Below are 18,312 nucleotides of genomic sequence, written 5' to 3' on the forward strand. Positions count from 1 at the left end.
TGCTGTCAACCTACAATTCTACACCTAGTTAAATAATCTTTCCAAAACAACGTGACAACAACAAAGATAAAGACTTTTGCACACACACAAAATCTGAAAATAGTCATTACCAGCAGACCCCCTTCAGAAAATATCAAAGGAAGTCCTTAGATTACAAAGAAAATTATCCCAGATAGATAGGGGTCTTCACGAAGGATAGACGGCTAATAGACAAGACTAATAGCCACATTACCTGCCCCATTTACACACACACACACACACACACACACACACATACACGCACGCACACACACCACTGAGATGATAATGGAACTAATAGGTCATTTTCCAACTATAGGGAGCCAAGGGAGGCTTAGGAAGGCTGAATGGCCCCTTATCTTCTCCCTAAACAATCTAAGCCTGCTTTAGTACAACCACCTGAAAAGGACAATCTAGTTAAAGTCCCAAACAGAAAGTGAAATAAAAGACCTCTTGTCCTTGAGAAACTGAGAATCCTCTTCTCTGGAACTCAGGCCGGAAGTAGTCAGAAAATGCAGGTCAACACTATTTATTCCCATAGGTTATTTTCTTGGAAATTGAGGTTTTTCTTCCTGTTCTTTTCATATCTCTGACACATCAGGTTAACAAACAGCTAAAATAAAGTCCATTAACTTGCCTCTAGATATACTAAAATATGATAAGGAAGAAATTCTTAAAATTTTTGTCTTTCTCGATTGGTCTTTTTTTATCACAATTTTCTAGTTAAAGCAATGAAAATATAAGATATGAGGCTCAAAGCTGACTAACAGCTGGTTTGTTCTTGGTGGTTCCCACATTCTTCCTTCCCCAGGGCAGTAAATCTCACTACTCTGACTTGGAGGAAATTGCAAATGATAATAAAAAGGATTTTAGAAAATAATACTTCCCAAATGTCATACAATTTTATTTGCAGTCACCTCATGTGTAAAATTGAATTAATAATAGTGCTTACCTTAGGATACATTCAAATTACTTAATGTCATACCTGCCAGTTGTTAATAATAGCAAACAAAGTAGAAAATGAGACTGTTTGCTGAAACCTAGTGGAAATGGAGGGACTACTCGACAAAAGTGGAAATTATAGAATTATTTTTGAGGAAATAATAAAGGACGAAAGAAAGAGCCATGAAAAATGTGTAACCCGAGGAATCTGTTGAAATTTGACATAATGACTATATAGCATGGATCAAGTTTTTATAGTCTTTGTGTCTCCTCCATATACTTTACCCATGAAAAAGAACAAAGAAATAATTTGATAGCTGCCTAGGTTTTGGAAACAGATCACGATCACTAGGGAAATTCAAGTAGGATGGGGGGCTGTAGGGTATTATTGGAAGGGAACATGTAATTAACTGATTCTGGAGCAGGTAAGAGAATAAGTGAAGCCAGAAAAATTCTATGTCATATTTTAATCCAGTCCATTTTGGGATTTGGGGACATTGAGAACAACTGTTCTTTGTCACTAATTTAATTATATTTTACGAATTGTGGTGAGAATTGGGAACAAAAATGATCCAAGTCTCAAAATTCCCTGCAGGCTGCTCTATTCTGAACCAGTAGAACAGAATCGGAACTGGCGGACGAGGCAGCACATTTGTGCTGGGAGCACTTTCCAGACAAGAACATGCATCAGAAATTTCCTGTGCTCCCTTTGAGCCCTTTTCATGATTGTTGTCATGGTTCATATACAAAGAAGGTGTTATGTGTACATAAGCATATTTATAGAATAAACAGTCTTCAGAAATCAGCCCTTTCTCATGCTCTCTCTAGTTTAAAAATATATTCATAATTATAAGACAGATTTTTTTTTTCCCTTTGTTGATTCATGTATCACATAGATGTCAGGAAGCCAGGCATTCACTCTTTATGTTCCTGTCGAGATGCTCAGTTTGTCAAATGTGCCCCCAAGTCCTTTCTCTGCACTCTTGGAACTATGACCAATGAAGCAGAGCTAAGCTGGAAAGGCCTTTAGAAAGATGTTTTCTCATTCAAGAACCATATGCTACTAAAGAAAAAAGGATATATCAGGCAGCATATTCTACTTATAAGAGGCAACACTGTCTAACCATTCTAAGAGGCATTTTGCTTACTTAACACTATAAAATCAAAAGTTTTCATCACAAATTTCTACTTAAGCATTTGAATCAATTTGAAGAAACAGCCACACCAAGCCTCATTTTGCCAACACTTGGGGTTAAAATTTGAGAATGCTACCAAGCACTACATTTAATGTCTGTTTACTAAACTATATATCATTGAAAAGATGTTCCCATTGTAAATTGTTTGCGAAGAGAACAAACACTATTTTAATTGCTATAGAAAATATCATTGCAGTAATTCTGTGTTACATAAATGCCTTCTCTTCCAAATCTGTAATTGCAGAAAAAGAAAGACATCCTGATACTCATACAGTAGAAACTGGTAATGCATGCTTTTTCTGCAATTAATTTGAACTTAGAGTAGTTTTCCAAGGCATGCATTTTAAAAAGCTGGTGTCCCAAGATTGCCAAAGGAGATTCATTCTGTGTTTTCAAGTGCTCAAAGAAAACAACTCAGGGTATATTGCCAGCCACAACTTGGTAAGTATCCACACATTCCCACCTTTGCCCCTTGCCGTTGGCATTTAATAAGGGGTCAAATCCATGGCTCTGATACCCAGATCACAATGAGACGTCCACATATTGTATCTCAGAATATCAACCTGAGTAATGCAAATGTTTAGAATAGTTTTGATTATCTAATGTGTAAGTAATTGTGACGCTCGAAGAAAGGATAGAACAACCAATATGCTACATTTGAGATCTGTAGTGGGGGGAGGGGAGGCATCGATGGTAATACCAATAGAAACATGGTTCTTTCTATTCACCTGAGTGGCACATGGAAAAGGTAGAAGGTAGGTAAAAGGAATGACGGGTGGAAACTGGGAATCTTTTAATTTGTAATGTTAAGCCAATCAGTGTGAAAAACTCAGGTATGTCACAAAAAATATATTCACATATTTAGTTTCACAGAGAAGAGGCATTATATGCAATTCATTTTAATATAAGACTGTGCTAGGATAGATGATGAAATTTTAAATGGCTCATTCGCATTTAAAGATAAGATCTAAACTTTGTTTTTTAAGATGGAAGATTTTTCATATGGAGGTACTGCCTACATACCTAACCTCACCTCTCACCACTCTCCCCTCACACATCACCCTCCATCATTTCTGAACAACATGCAGATCCCCTAAATAAGTCACATTCTCTAATACAGCAGCCCTGCCTTTTGAATATGCCACTTCCTGTGCTTGCGATGTTCTCATTCTGTCTCCTACTCTCCTCCCCCAACCTCAGCGGGCCTGCCTGGACAATTCATTCCTGTAAGCTCAGTCTTCAAACACCAATTTTAACATGGCATCTACCTTAAAATGTCGTGAATCTGTCCCTTTCTGGTGGATTCCGGCTGTATCTCACGTATAATCTGCTAGAGACATTATCTCAGTTCATCTTCTATAACTGCCTGCACACTTGCAACTCTGACTGTAGCAATGTGAGGTTAGAGTTTTCTTTCCATCTTTGTGTCTCCTAGTGAATGTGCACTTAAAATATATTTGCCAAATGAATGAACGAAGTGTTCTGAGTAGGCAAAATGAACAGTATTGCAGAGCTGAAGGGAAATGCTTCTTACCAGAGTCCTCATACAAGTGTTTTTCAATAGAATTTAGAGCATGAAAAATGTGTAGGAAATCTGCTCCAGCCTCGTGAAGGGGGACAGACTTTCTTCTTATCCACTTCTTTCCTGGCCATGAGACAGGTGGCCTTTGCCATTTACACAGTGACTGAGACATATACATGGATAGCTAAACATGGGAACATATTTTCCCCACTTACCATAGATATATACCCCCATTTCCCTGCTGGGGACACTGAGATTTAAAGGCTAATTTTGGAACTAAGGAAATTATGGATGCAATTGCATTTACAAAACACAAAATTTTAGTCCACAGCCCAAGTAATAGATGCTTAGTACAATGTTAATATTCATAAATCAGCTACTGGAAAAATATGCTAACTTAAACATCATATATATATATATATATATATATATATATATATATATATACATATATATATGTATATATATGTGTGTATATATGATTTTTAAATATATATATATATTTATATGATTTTGAAAATTTTTTATATTGTGTTCAAGCAGGAAAAAAGAAAACCTAGTAAGTTTGGCCCCAGGGATATTAATTTCTTTCAAGACTTCCAGAAGAAAACAAGAAAGCAAATCCAAAATGGGAAAGCAAAATTTACTTGCAAGTAACTGTGGGGAGTCAAAGATTTGTTTTTGTTTTATTTTTCCATTCTATCAGTCTGTAATTTACACTCTTGTTACTCCAAGAGCAGTCTGAAGACCAGAAGAATTATCGTCACATGGGAGCTCATTAGAAATATAGACTTACAAGACCCATCTCAGATGTACTGATTCAGAATCTGCATTTTAACAAGATCTCTCACTGATTCCTCTGCACATGAAAGTTTCAAAGTATGGTCTAAATTATCATTCTTTGGACCTGTTAGATGATGCCTTCATCTTAAAGAGTATTTTAGTCATCTGAGCATTTTTTGTTTCCCTTTTGAAATGAAGCCAAAAGCATTAGACCAGCAATAATGTTTGCTGCTCAGACTTGTCTCTTAAGTAGATATGTACATGTATGAACATGCCTAAAGAAAAAAAAAAGTACACGTACATCTAGGCTTTTGTGTTAAACACAGAAGTTTATTTTATTTGATTCCTCCCCCCCCCCCCCCCCCCGCCCCAGAAGCTGCAAAGGGAGTTTCTCAAGGCAGGGTGTCCGCCCCACGGTTTCACAGACACTAATGGAGGACAAGAGGAATACAGCTTATTTCAGCATCCTAAAGCTCTCCTTAAATCACAAATCCACCTTCTTTCTTCTGTCCGTGGATAGAGACTGCTTCCATCAGGGGCTCCCCGCGGTGACATTAGGTGGGAGAGGCGGGAGCGCAGTACAGAGCTGTCAAGTAGAGGGCAGCTCCTCCCTTTCCAGGAGGGAAATGGAGTCTGTGGTTGTGGTTCTTATCAGTTGACACCAGATGTGCTCAGCTGTTTCACTCTCCACTTTACCCCAACTAATCAATTAACCTTGCTTAAAATCAAACCAACACTCGAAACATTCACCAAAGTGCTTACATTTTTATGCTTGAGGCCAATTTAGCCAATAGTCCTGGGATGTTCTAAGGCAAGTCTCATCCCAAGAGATAGGCTCAGAGAGATTTCTTAACATTTTTCCTGGTGTAGTCATGGACCGCTGAGGGATTCCCTTAATTTCTTCTTATCTCTGTGCGCATCGATATAACATGAAGAGAATAGTCCACTCTCTGATTATCAAATGTTAAAAATGTGTTTAGAAGTCCTTTGAAAAGTACAAAGCGTTATGCTAATGTAAAACATTAAAAATGTATCTTAAACAAAGGGAATGTAAGGGCGATTAAGAGAAAAACCAGTTAATCACGAATTCACTGTTTGCCAATACTAAATGTCAAGCAAAAATAATTAACCAAACATGCACAATTTACTATTTCTTCTCTTTGTACTCATTTGTAAAGAAACTATTTTATCAACTATACCAAACTCTAAAATAGAATCAAAGCCATTTGACCCCTGGCAATGGGAGGCAAGCTTACAGATAAAGCAGTTTTTATTAGTAAGAACTCCTGGTATCAGTGCCCATGGTGATGATGAAGTTTAGAGTTTTGGGTGGGCTTTAAGAGTTTTCAAGAACATCTTTCAAAGGTAAGCCAAATTATTCAAGCATATTTTCAAAGTAGAGTGAAATAAAAAAGTTATTCAAATGCATTTGTCCTTCTTGGCACCTTTAATAGTTGATAGGTTTTTTGGTGGTTTTTTTTTTGTTTGTTTGTTTGTTTTGTTTTGTTTTTTTACAAAATGGAAAAAAAGCAAGCACCAGCTAAAAGCAAGACCACAGGTCATTACCTGTATTGACGCTATATTTATAATTTATCCTTCTTATTATGCCTTAGAACTAGAGGAAATGGAAGAAACACCAGCAGCAAGTGTTAAGTATGTGTACACACAGACACAACCCTGGAGGAAAAGCTCCACTGTGCTGATTCTACTTTGTGGAAAAATAAATGAATCGGGTAGTAGAGAAGCACTTTGAAGTAATTTTGTTGTGGAGATCTGTTGCTTATTATGATCGGTCTTACTCCTTAAGCAAATTATATTCCTCTTGTCCCAGTCTGCACTAAATTGAGAAACACAGGTAACAGAAATGTAGACATCAACGTAGTACCATTATCACGAATAAAACGTAGGTTGTAGAATGTGGCTAAGGGGTGTGGTCAATGAGCTCCTAAACCCTCTTTGTTTCCCCACTCTATCCCACCAAGTCTAGACCTTGGATAGTTCCCCTAAGTACATCCCCAGTGCTAAAGCACATTAGTAGAATAGCTCCAACCAAGTAAGAACTGGAGATCACTCACTTCACCTAAAAGGGTGGCATGGTAAGGAGTAGAACAGAAGACCAGCAGAAGTACTTTGGGGGAGGCCATCCACAAGTACATATGAGGAGTGGGAAGAAGTAACCTCCTGAATAACAACTACACACACATACCCCAACACATAATAAAATACACGCCTATCACAGAAAACTGACTGTTGAGTGATATCGAACCCACTAATTTTTATAATGCCTCTGCGAAGGAAGCCAAGGGGAAAATTGTGGTGATTGCTTACATTTGTGCAGCATTGTAGAATTGACAAAAAGTTTCACAGATGAATTCATCAGATAAATCTCAAATCTTTGAGGATATAACACGGAAAATACAATTTCCACCCTTCAGCAACTATGCCATAGTGTCATTTGCAAATAGAACTTTGGGCTGGGTAATACATGAGATATGCAAAATAGCATTTCAAAGAGATTTCGCAAATGGCACTTACAAATTGCAAGTAAAACCTAGACTGGATTTGCATCTTATATTTTTGTCACATAAATTATTGTCTTTAATTTCATGAAATATACATTAAAGGGAATATTGCTCATAAGTTTTCTTAAATGTTTACTTCTATTTTTTCAGTAACTAAGGTTTTGTGCAATACCATTCCCCCAAAAAATAAAATTAAAAATACAGTTTCATAGTCTAAGAGTAAAGTCTGAAATCTCCAATATATGCATCTGGGAATGTGAGGACACCTCAGACTCAATGATGAACATTTTTTCCTCTTGTCAATGCCGTTGTGGACTAAAGAACACCTGCATAGCTGTGGCCATTCTGTCATCAGCTCAGTCAACATTAAGAGATGTTGTAAGTTACTATGTTTTCAAAATGCACGGGGCAAATGTGCCATTTTCATTTTAGCTGCTGAACATATTTCAAAACCACTGCAGAATTGTGTTGCTCACAGGCATGTCAGCTTTCAAGACTGACTTACTTCTATTTTTAGTTTATTATTAGTGCTTAAGAGCTGGCAAAGTTTTCAAAACTAATTCATATCTGCATAATCTGGTAGGTAAGGCATATTTTAAAGACAAATTGCTTCCTTTCTAGAGTGAATCTCTTCAAGTATTAGAATATAAAATTCTAGATTGTATGGTCTGTTTTCTGGATTTGAAACAGTTCCGAAATTTATTAGGAGGTTTGGTTGTCTTGGATAATACCATAACAAGATATAGTAACCCCTCCTGTGTAATAAATCTGAATGCTCAGGATAGTTTTGTAGTAGCCTAAGTGTAATGCATCATTACCCCAAGGCTCTACTTTCTCCAATTTATGTGTATTCTGCTGGTTGAATCAAATTGATGAAAAGCCTATTTTCTCAGAACATAACAAACCAACACGAACCTTTCTAGGGCTGCAAATATATTTAAGAAAATACATAAATCATTGCTTGTCAAAGATTAAGGCTAATTTAAGCTCACTATCTGGGAACCCTTAAAGACTTTTTTTTTCTTTCGGTCACTGTCTGTAAAGTAAGGTGGCTCATTAATGTAGTTTAATCAATTCTTAGCAGTTCAAGGCTATAAAATAGTCTTAAGTAGTAACAGCTTCGAAGGGGGAGCGAGGCATGGACTGGAATAGTAAGGCCTGTCGAATTCCCCCACTATTTGTAATCCACAAAGATATGTTCTCAAAAAACGAACTGAGATTGCTTTTATGAAAGGTGTATAATTCCTTTTAGCATTGCTCATGAGACAGTCAATATTTTGGATGGAGTTATTAATGAGTTTGTGTAAACTTCAAAATTTAAACTGTATGTAAACTGATCAATTGACTTTTTCTGCTGAGTAGCATCAGATTTGTTATATATTTTTTCCTTGTCTTCTTATTTTCTTTGGAAAATAAATATTGGTTTTGTTTAATATTTGGTTATTCAACTGGACACCAAAATTTTGGCTGTGGCTGATGCACTGTAAATTTAAAATGACTTGATCCTTTGCTTGGTATATTTATTCCCACTATTAACTAGTTGACTTAACAAGGTGTATCATAGATATTTTACACGGTAGGGATGAAAGTGTGTCTAGTATTATCACTCATTTATTCTCGATTTTGTTGCTACTATATGTCCATATTACTTTGAGAGATCAGTGTTTTCATCCATCCCAAAGGTGTCCACAGGGTAGCAGGCATGAGGACTCTGGGCTCTCCATTCTTTTTGGTGGGTGGAAATAACAGCAGGGAAATGGAATGATGAAACACAGCTATGGAGCTATCAGTTGGAGACAGTATCTTAAGTATGCATAAAACTATATTGCTTACTTATGACACGTATCAATATATCAGAAAAATATGCATATATACAGATGGTCCCAACTTAAGATGGTTCAACTTATGATTTTCATCTTTAGAATGGTTTGAAAGTCATATGAATTTAGTAGAAACCACACTTTGAATTTTAAATTTTGATTTCTTCCCAGGCTAGAGACTTGTGGTGTAATCCATACTCTTGTAGTGCTGGGCAGCGGCAGCAAGCCACAGCCCCCAGTCAGGCATGTGACCGTGAGGGTGCACAGTCGATATACTTATAACTCTTCTGTTTCTCACTTTAAGTAGAGTATCCAATACATTACATGAGATATTCAATACTTTATTATAAGATAGGCTTTGTGTTAGATGATTTTGCCCAACTGTAGGTTTATGTAAGTGTTCCGAGCATGTTTAAGGTAGGCTAGAATAAGTTATGATGTTCAGTAGGGGAGGTGTGTTAAATGCATTTTGGGCTTACAATATTTTCAACTTACAATGCGTTTATCAGGACATTACCCTGTTGTAAATTGAGGAAGATCTCTGTGTGTGTGTTTATAAACATTCAACTGCTTTGGATATATTCGACTTAGAAATCTGCATTTGTCGTTGATTCATTCTTTCTTCCTACGTTATTGTGATGTCAATCCCACTTAATGCTACTCTTTGACAGACGCTCTCATGGTCTCTTTCTGAACTACTTCGGTGGCCTGCTAAGTACTCCCCTCCGCTTCAGTTCATTTGCCTGTTCAAACTAACCCCTGTTCCCCTCAAACACACACATAGATAGGACCATATCAGCCTGCTACTTAAAAGCCCTTATTCCCCTATAAGCTAAAATGCAAATACTTTAACACCATCAAACTCAGTCCCAACAGACCTCTCCAGATATAGCTGTGATTATTATTTTGTTCCTCTCAACTTCAAACGCACATACGTTTTCATTCTTCTTTAGATATGTTGAACATCATAGACACAAGAGCGTTAATATTCTCTAACCCTTATCTATCTGATGAATATTAACTGTATTTTAAGCTCTTCCCCTGGGGAGAAAAATCTTCCTTCAATGCAGTATTAAAGGTTTTCTTATCTGTTTTCCCACAAATAGTTTATGGGTTAATTCATTCACTCAATCTATCAGTAATGCATTCAGTATTTATCATGGGCCTGTGATGGGTCAGACTATACAAAGTGAGCTCTAGCAAAAACTGTAGTGTCAAACAAAGAATACGAGATCTCTGCCTTCTTGGAGCTTAGAATTAAATACAGAAGAAAGGCCATAAGCAAATTAGCAAACAAAAAATATATCACTGAAAATTATAATAAGAGCTATAAAGACAAAGAACAAGGTGAGAGAGACGAAATGGGGCAAGGGAGAATCCCCTTTAGACTGGGAGGGTTAGGCTAGTCTACGTTTGTGCTGCATGAGTCAGGAATAGATGCAGTGGGGAAAGCCAGTTCAGCTGGAAAAAATTCCAAAACGGAAGAATGTCTGAGATTAAGTTAGAAAAGATGCAGGATGTGAGGCAGCGAGGCCTAGTAGACCTTAGAATCCACCTCAGTGCTGAAGGGTCTCATTGAAAGGTGATGGAAAGACACTGAAGGTAAGAGAGAGATTTTTTTTTTTTTTAAACCAGTCTGGCTGCCATAGGGAAAACAGGCTGAATGGGAGCAAAATTAGAAGCCAGCAACTAGTCAGGAGGCAATTGCAGTCCTGTAAGATGAAGATGATGTTAACCTTGGCTACACAGGTTCAAGACAATGGCGATGAAAAGAAGGGGCAAAGTGCAGCTTACATTGAACAGTGAAAGTTTACTGATTTAAAGTGAATGCAGAGACTAGTAAACAGACCAATTAAATATTGAGATCAGGAGTAAAATAAGAAGGGATTGCCAAGTTAATTAAAAAAAATTTTTTTAAGATTGTATTTATTTATTTGACAGAGAAAGAGAGCACAAGCATGTCGAGCAGCAGAGGGAGAGGGAGAAGCAGGCTGTCTGCTGAGTGGAGAGCCCAACGCGGGGCTCAACCCCAGGACCCTGGGATCATGACCTGAGCTGAAGGCAGACACTTAACCAACTGAGCCACCCAGACACACCCTCATTTTAAATATTTTTGAACCTCAGAGTCAAGCAGAAAGTGAAAATACACAGATGGAACTTCTTAGGTCTTTATTGTGTTTGGACAAAAAAACCCATCACAAACAAACAGGGAAATAACCCATGTTTTACTTTATGAGTTATATTCACAGTGTACCTTGTGCTGAGGAGACAAATTGCCTTTAAGAGCACTTGAGACAGCCAGGAAGCACTCGCTTAGACAAGAAGGATAACGTATCCCTAAAGTGAAAGGGCTGTGTGTTTTGACTGAATGAAATCGGTACAAAGCTTCAGAGCCCAGCTAGAGGTAGAAGCAGATAAATTGTCCAATGGAGAGGATTCCAGAAAGTCTTTAAGAAAAGCTTATAGTTTAATGGAGTCGTTCAAAGTACGTCAGAGAGTGTGCACACAGTTCTAAAATGTCCTTGTTGGAAGCCTACGCTTTAAGGTTTATTTCAGATTAGTTGTACACAGGGTTGCTGGGAAGAAACATTAATTGTTAAGTAAATAAACTCGACTGCCCCACTCTGGGTTATAGTGAGGAAGTTCACCTGCAAGTTCAGTCTTGAACTTCAGCCTTGAAGGTGAGCTGTTGCAATTTCCAAGCTATTTGCATTTTCTTGGTTCACACTGTCATCTACACAAGGCATATCCCTTCATACCAGAAATCACAAGGGTCTCTCTTACCTCTGTTTCACTTCTGAAGCATGACTGCCTAGCTTGTTGATGTGCTTTCCTATGTGACTCTCCCTCAATTGAGTGAATTTTGCAAATAACCACTGTCTGTATTTTAATTTCACGACCTATATTTGGTTAAATTGTGTCTAGTCATTTCCTCCTAAGGCTGAAATGAATAGACAGACAGAAGTTTAATTTCATTTACTGGAGAAAATTGTTGCATGTGCTTTTTAGAGCATACCTAAGAAACGAGATACATTAAATATGTTTTATAGTATTGTATATTTTCTTAGAAAACATGACTTTTCAATCACAAGTTAGCACTTCATTCAGAAAGGCTGCATAAATCCCAGTTACTAAACATAACAGTGCCTTTACCCAAATAGCAGGTGCATACTTATGGAAAAACAAGGAAACTATGAAGTGTTAGGACCAATCATATCTTTGAAGATAGCTCCAAATGTCAAGTATGACTGTCAATGAGAAGTGGAGAGATTCTCTGCCTTTTGATCAACAAGCCTGCCAGGATTACGGTTGGTTCACTCTTTAGTAGACAGACAAGCTGACGAAATTTAGGGTGATTTATCCAGATCCAGATACCCCAAAGCAGCTGATTCCTGTCCAGCTTGAGATTGATCAGGCTCCTTGTAGACATTTCTAGGGCATTTATTGGACAAAAGCACAGGGGGAGGCCCACATACTGAGGCCTAAATAAAGTTACCAACGAAGCCAACAAAATCTGTAATAATATGCTCTATCTCCTATCTTGATAAAATACACCATCATAATGTCAAAATTTCTATTTTTCTTTTCACTTTTTATTCTTTTTTTCCTATTTTTTATTTCCAACTGCACTTGTGCTCATTCTCAGTCATTTAAAGGATCAAACATAAAATGTAACTGTATTCACAGGTAAAAATCTTAATGTATTTTAATAAAAAATTAATATAATTAGTTTAAAAATTTTTTAAATCAAAATTATTCTTAATATTTAAAATATTTTCTTCCAAAATATTCAAAATTTCTATTCATTTTCATAGGCAATATAGAAATTAGAAGTGAAAAAATAAAAAGTTAAGTAAAATTATCTGAAGTTTAATTTCACGTAATTAAGACTAGATTAAATATAATTATTTCAAAAAGATTAAACTATCTGTGATGCTAACATTAATTGTATATCTAGTTGCCAATATAAAAATCAGAAATACTCTATGTACATTCAGGAGCTGCCAAACTTTTTCTATAAAAAAAACACGCAGGAAATATTTTAGGTTCATGGCCATACAGCTCTGTTACAACTACTCTGTCACTGTAACATGAAAGTCACAAGGATTGTACATAAATGAATGAGAATGGCTGTGTTGCCAAAAGAAACTACTTCCAGGCATAGAGAGCAGGCCAGATTTTGCCTGTGGGCCATAGTCTGCTGAACCCCGGTTTAGAATTACATATATGCAAATTTGAGAGTGATTTGAATTGTTTAATATTGGGATGTTTCTCCAGCCATCGTATGCAACTGTTGAAATATCACCGCAATTCATGAGGACTTTCATAACCAAAAATTGGAACATAAAGAGTTAAAATAAATGGGAGAATCCCTTGCAAATATATTACTGAAATTAAGGGATTTGACAAGATAATTGGACTTTTCTCTTATAAGTGCTTATGCTGCTCAATCCTTTCAGTCTGTCTCTGAGGTAGGGGCAGCACAATCTGAAAACCTTCATGGTATTTGAAGCAATTTAACTTTTGTTTGAGGATGTATTCTAGAGAGGGAGTGTTTTCCTTGAATGGTGTGGGTTATGTTACTGGTAAAATTGTGCCAGCCCTAATAATCAAATCCTGAGTGACTAAAGTTTCCATGTGTTGGTTAGTAAATGTGTGTGTGTGTGTGCGTGTGTGCTTTCATTCTCGTCTGCAAGCGGACTCAGCAGAGATTAACAGATCTCTGGAAAACAGCCTAATGGAACTTTGACCTTATCTTGGTTCTTCCCCATGTTACCTGTGTGACCCACAGAGTGTTTCTTAGAATCAACGGACTCTAAAAACAACTTAAACATCGCATGTTCTGATTAAATGTAAACAAAAACCTTGTATTTGCTCTGAAAAATAATAAGAATTCAATACCTATTTGTTTAAACAGATATCTCCACTCTCCCGTTCATCTTTTAAAAGCTGACAGATTAACTTTCTCCAAACATCATGCATTTCAGAAGAGCAAAATGGAGAAAATAAACATGAGACCATAACTGTAACAGAAATTCAGGTTTTTGCATTTGAAATGTAATTAAGCTCTCTTGATCTAAAACCAAGTTACATGGTATCATTGTGTGGCATTTTATGCACATTTCTCATACCACTCAGGGCCTGTTACAGAGTATTTCTACTGATGTCTGTGACTCAAACTGCATGCCAAAATATCGTGATCTTGGACAGTTGCTCTGGGTAAAGAAGCATAGTGATAACTACCCCAGGGTGGGGCAGGGCATATGGAAAGGGTGCCGTAACAACTGAGGTTTTTCATTAAATACCAAAATGTATATAATATCATTTAAAATTATTCATGAGATGAAACTGAGTTTAAGTAACATGTTCAAACATAGTGTGTGTCCAGATTAAGACTACCTTTCCTCTTGAATCTGTAGTTATGATACAAGAGCACGATCTCACTGCTGATAATGGTGGCTACCAGTTCCAGAGACCCTCTGCCTTGATGCAAAGGGAACATTACTACATGCCAAAGATCAAAAACTAGTTGCTACCTCATTCGTTGTCTTCGTCAATGTCATTAACTATCAGCAGTGACCAGATTAGGAAAATGAGGTTCAGAAGATTTCATTTATGTATGTGAAGATAAAGGACACTATTCTAGGGCTCTGAATCCAAAACCCATCCCTCCTAGCCCGGTACTATAAACCAATCACTGAACTGAATCAATGAGATTGGGTTGTAATTGTAACCTTCAGCCACTGCCGAGAGCAGAAACAGTTTCAAACTCAGTGTGAAGTCATGGTCAGAGATGTTTCCTCCACCCCTTCTAGAACCTCCCCCATTCCTGTGACTCTGTGGTCTCATTTCTTTCAGTCTGCGACTTGTTCCACGCAAACAAATGCAGATTCTCCCTTGGCTCGCTGGGTGGGGTCTCAATAAACTGCTACAACATGTTACTCCTTCCTGACTTGTAAGTAACTAGTAGGTTGCTTCAGGCTCATTTTATAAAGAGTTCCAGAAGATATTTTTAAAATTCCTTGGAGATACAAAGAGACAAATTACTAATAGTGGAAGTAAAGGGACAGTGACATAAGATAGGGGTAAATTTGTGAAAGGTGTGATTTCCTGAAATATCCGTATTCTATTTGTAATACGCAGTGTACTTATTTACAAGGCGGAAATGAAATCTTACCTTACATTAGGCCATTAGCAGATGTTTTGAGTACAGAGAAGAGTCCCTGCCTTGATCTTAAGAGCCTGACAGTTTTTAGCACTATGAACTGCTTTGCCCTACTCCCAGATGCCTTACTGCTATCTGTGACCTTTCATTGGAAATTATGTAACTCTTCTAACACAGAGGCTACCCAAATTAAACAAATCTGTAACTAATTACATTCTTTTGCAAGCTAGGTAAGCAATAAATACTATACCTACACATTAAAAAGTTATGTACCAGCAATACAAATTTTTGCCATTGTTTCCAGTATTAAAAAGAAAAGAAAAAAGCTATGTGATCTGATGCTTAAGTCAGATTGCGGATTTAATATCTATTAATTCCATGAGAGGCAGCACTATTCCCCAAACTATTGATGATCAGATGGATAATGTGACAAGTTCTCTCAATTGTGTCTTTCGATTTGAGAAAGTGTGGCCTCTCATGTGTCATTATAAAGGGCACCTCTAATTCCCTCTCCCACACCTTCTCGGTATTTACATTAGTAACATTGCACCATAATTGTATTTTATAAAGCCCGAGACTCATTTAAATGCCTGAAAATTATGCCAACGGGATTTCATTTACCACTGGCTGTGTAGGGGATAGAGTTATACAATCCCTATTAATGCTAACGGGAGTCCATGAATAAATCTTCAAAATTCCAGAGAAAAATGTATCCCAAGAAGGACATGAAATGAAGACAATAGGCTCACCAGAGCAAAATTAAATGGCAGTTTGATTTTCTGAGCTAATACCTCATAAAAATAGAAGTCACTTGCACTTAAAATCATTTAAGAATAGTGATTTCTTTAGTAAGAATTCACAAATCTCTTTGACAACTTAACTCACATAATTTGCACAAATAACAATTTTTATTATTGGCAATTACCTATAGCTTTCCGATACGGAATGACCTGAGGGCCTTTTATGCAGTGTCCCAGTTCCTCATAATTGTCACTGAATGAGGAATTTAGATGATAAAATACATTTTTAGAAATAAATCACCATGAAATTATATGATTGTAGTTTTAATACTACATATTAGAAGGTTCTATCTGTGTGAACTTCCGTAGATACTAGAAGAATGAGACATTTTTATATTGCTCATTGGCAAATGGTGTAGCTATTTTTTAAAAATATGGTGGCAGTCTTTTAAAACTAAAATATGATTATAAATATTAACCAAGTCATTCTCATCAGGTTTCTTATATGTTTAAAAAACCTTATAAACTGCTAAGATTTAAACTTTTTATTTTAGATGATTATTTATTTATGTGTTTATGTATTTATTTACTATAGAACTAACTTGTTTTCATGGAACAATTGGGACTTTTTCCATAAATGATGTTGGTGTTTCATTATTATGACAGTTATCTCCACATACAATAAAAATGGAAATATAAGTATATTCAAAGTCAAATTTATGCATCCTAACATAATCATATTTTGTTGAAATTGGTATCATATAAATTTATTAGCCTTTAATAAAATTATATTTTATAAATGTCAATAAAAATGAGTGACTTTTGAATATAGAATACCTTTTGCTAGAAACTATTTGAGTCAATTAGTATCCCTCCGAATAGTGGATGGTTTAGTATTTCAATTCTTAGGACTCTATGTAGATGATCCATTTTCCTAGTCAAATTCTTATACGAGATAGGGGTTTACTACATAATGTACACCAACTTTCTTTTTCCTTCCAACTGTTTTCTTTTGGTAATCTCTTCCAGAGTTAATTACTCCCATTTGTAGGTGATGAAATGTGTAAGGAACCCACTTCAGATGTTGGCCCAGCTATGAGCATGGTCTTTCCATTTACTTGAACTCAGAATTAAGACTCTTGGTTCTTGTTTTTCATATTCCAGTCTCAGAAGTAGTTTTCATTGTAGAAATCATCTGCAGGCCATCTTATGCTTTCCAGCACTATCTACGAGCAGGCTCTAGCTTCTCCAGGACACCCCACGATATGGATTTACATATGTATTAAACTAAGAGGCATTTTCTCATTAGTTTAAATGTACTTTATTTTTAGACAACCCACATGATGTGGTTTTTTCTTAAAAGCCATGCCTCCGTTCCAAACAAATCAAGGTCAAAATAAATGAAGAGCTCAAAATGACATCGGTCCCATTTGTCTAACTCCCGGTGTTGTGTGGAGGAAGAGCAGCAGCCAGTTATGGCAACAGGTGATCCATCCAACGAAAGAGCCAAGGTCGTTAACATTTTTCCATTTCTAAACCATCCTTAAAGAAAATCAAATATGGGGTCACACCATTCTCATGACAGTTCAGCAGAGCAACCATGCCGCCTGGATTCATGTTTTCACCAATAATGAACTGGTAGTTTTTGAAATCAGCAAGGATGTGCTTGACGTGTTCTGCAGCCCCTGGCATAAAGTTTTACTCTTTCTGGCCTCTGTTCTTCACGTTTGCCTTTGATTGATTTCATATAATCTTCGATGTACTTCTTGCAGGCTTCGTTTGTGAAGCTGGTTTCTATCCCTTGCAGGAAGCGCAAATGATGGTTCATGACAATAACAATCCCAGTGATGACTGTTCCTTTGGTACCTTCATCCTTGGGGCCTTCAGTGGAGACATTTCCACCAAGGAGTGAGTCAACAATGTTACCTTTTGTCTTACTGACCTTCTTCCCCTCCACCTCCAAGCACAGTCTATCTGTGATCTCCCCAATCTTGTAGATGTCGGAGAACATCTCACCATGGCTGATGAGGTCCCAGGAGATGATGATGACTGCTGATGGAGAGAGACTATAGTGGTGCTAGCTTAGCAGGAGGCTGGAACTCTGAGTGAGCTCCGTGCAGCCAGAGCAGCACTCAGGGGACAGCGGGAAGGGGGAGGAGAAGAAATGTACCTCGACTTTTAAATGTTATCTGTATAAACTGATGAATAAATAACTTTTAAAAAGGTCAGGTGCAGAAGAGCTTTATTAACATATATCTGTCAAGATGAGGTTTTAATTCTTCTAAATGACAAACATAACAATAAAACAAATATTTCAACTGTGAGAACATAATACACATTTGACATATTTAGGTTTGTATTCTTTAAAATATCATTTGAACTTTTTTAACATAAATTGAACTTAGCACTGGCTGTATAAATTAGATTTGTTAAGATTCAACATCGTCTCACCCACTGACTGGCTTCTTAATATAAGCAAAGCAGGTAGGAGAACAGGGATGTCAGGTGTCCTCTGGAGCCATCATTTATGGAATGCTTGCATTTAAAGCTCAACATCTGATGACTCCCAGACACTTCACACCCTAATGTTCCATGGACCAGAC

General features: G+C 36.9%; 1 pseudogene; it reads right to left on the reverse strand.

The window, feature by feature from the left end:
• Positions 1-17,090: 17,090 nt before the first annotated feature.
• Positions 17,091-17,907, reverse strand: LOC113253683 (translationally-controlled tumor protein-like; annotated as a pseudogene).
• Positions 17,908-18,312: the final 405 nt, after the last annotated feature.

Source organism: Ursus arctos, unplaced genomic scaffold, assembly GCF_023065955.2.
Source record: "Ursus arctos isolate Adak ecotype North America unplaced genomic scaffold, UrsArc2.0 scaffold_20, whole genome shotgun sequence".
NCBI classification, from domain to species: domain Eukaryota; kingdom Metazoa; phylum Chordata; class Mammalia; order Carnivora; family Ursidae; genus Ursus; species Ursus arctos.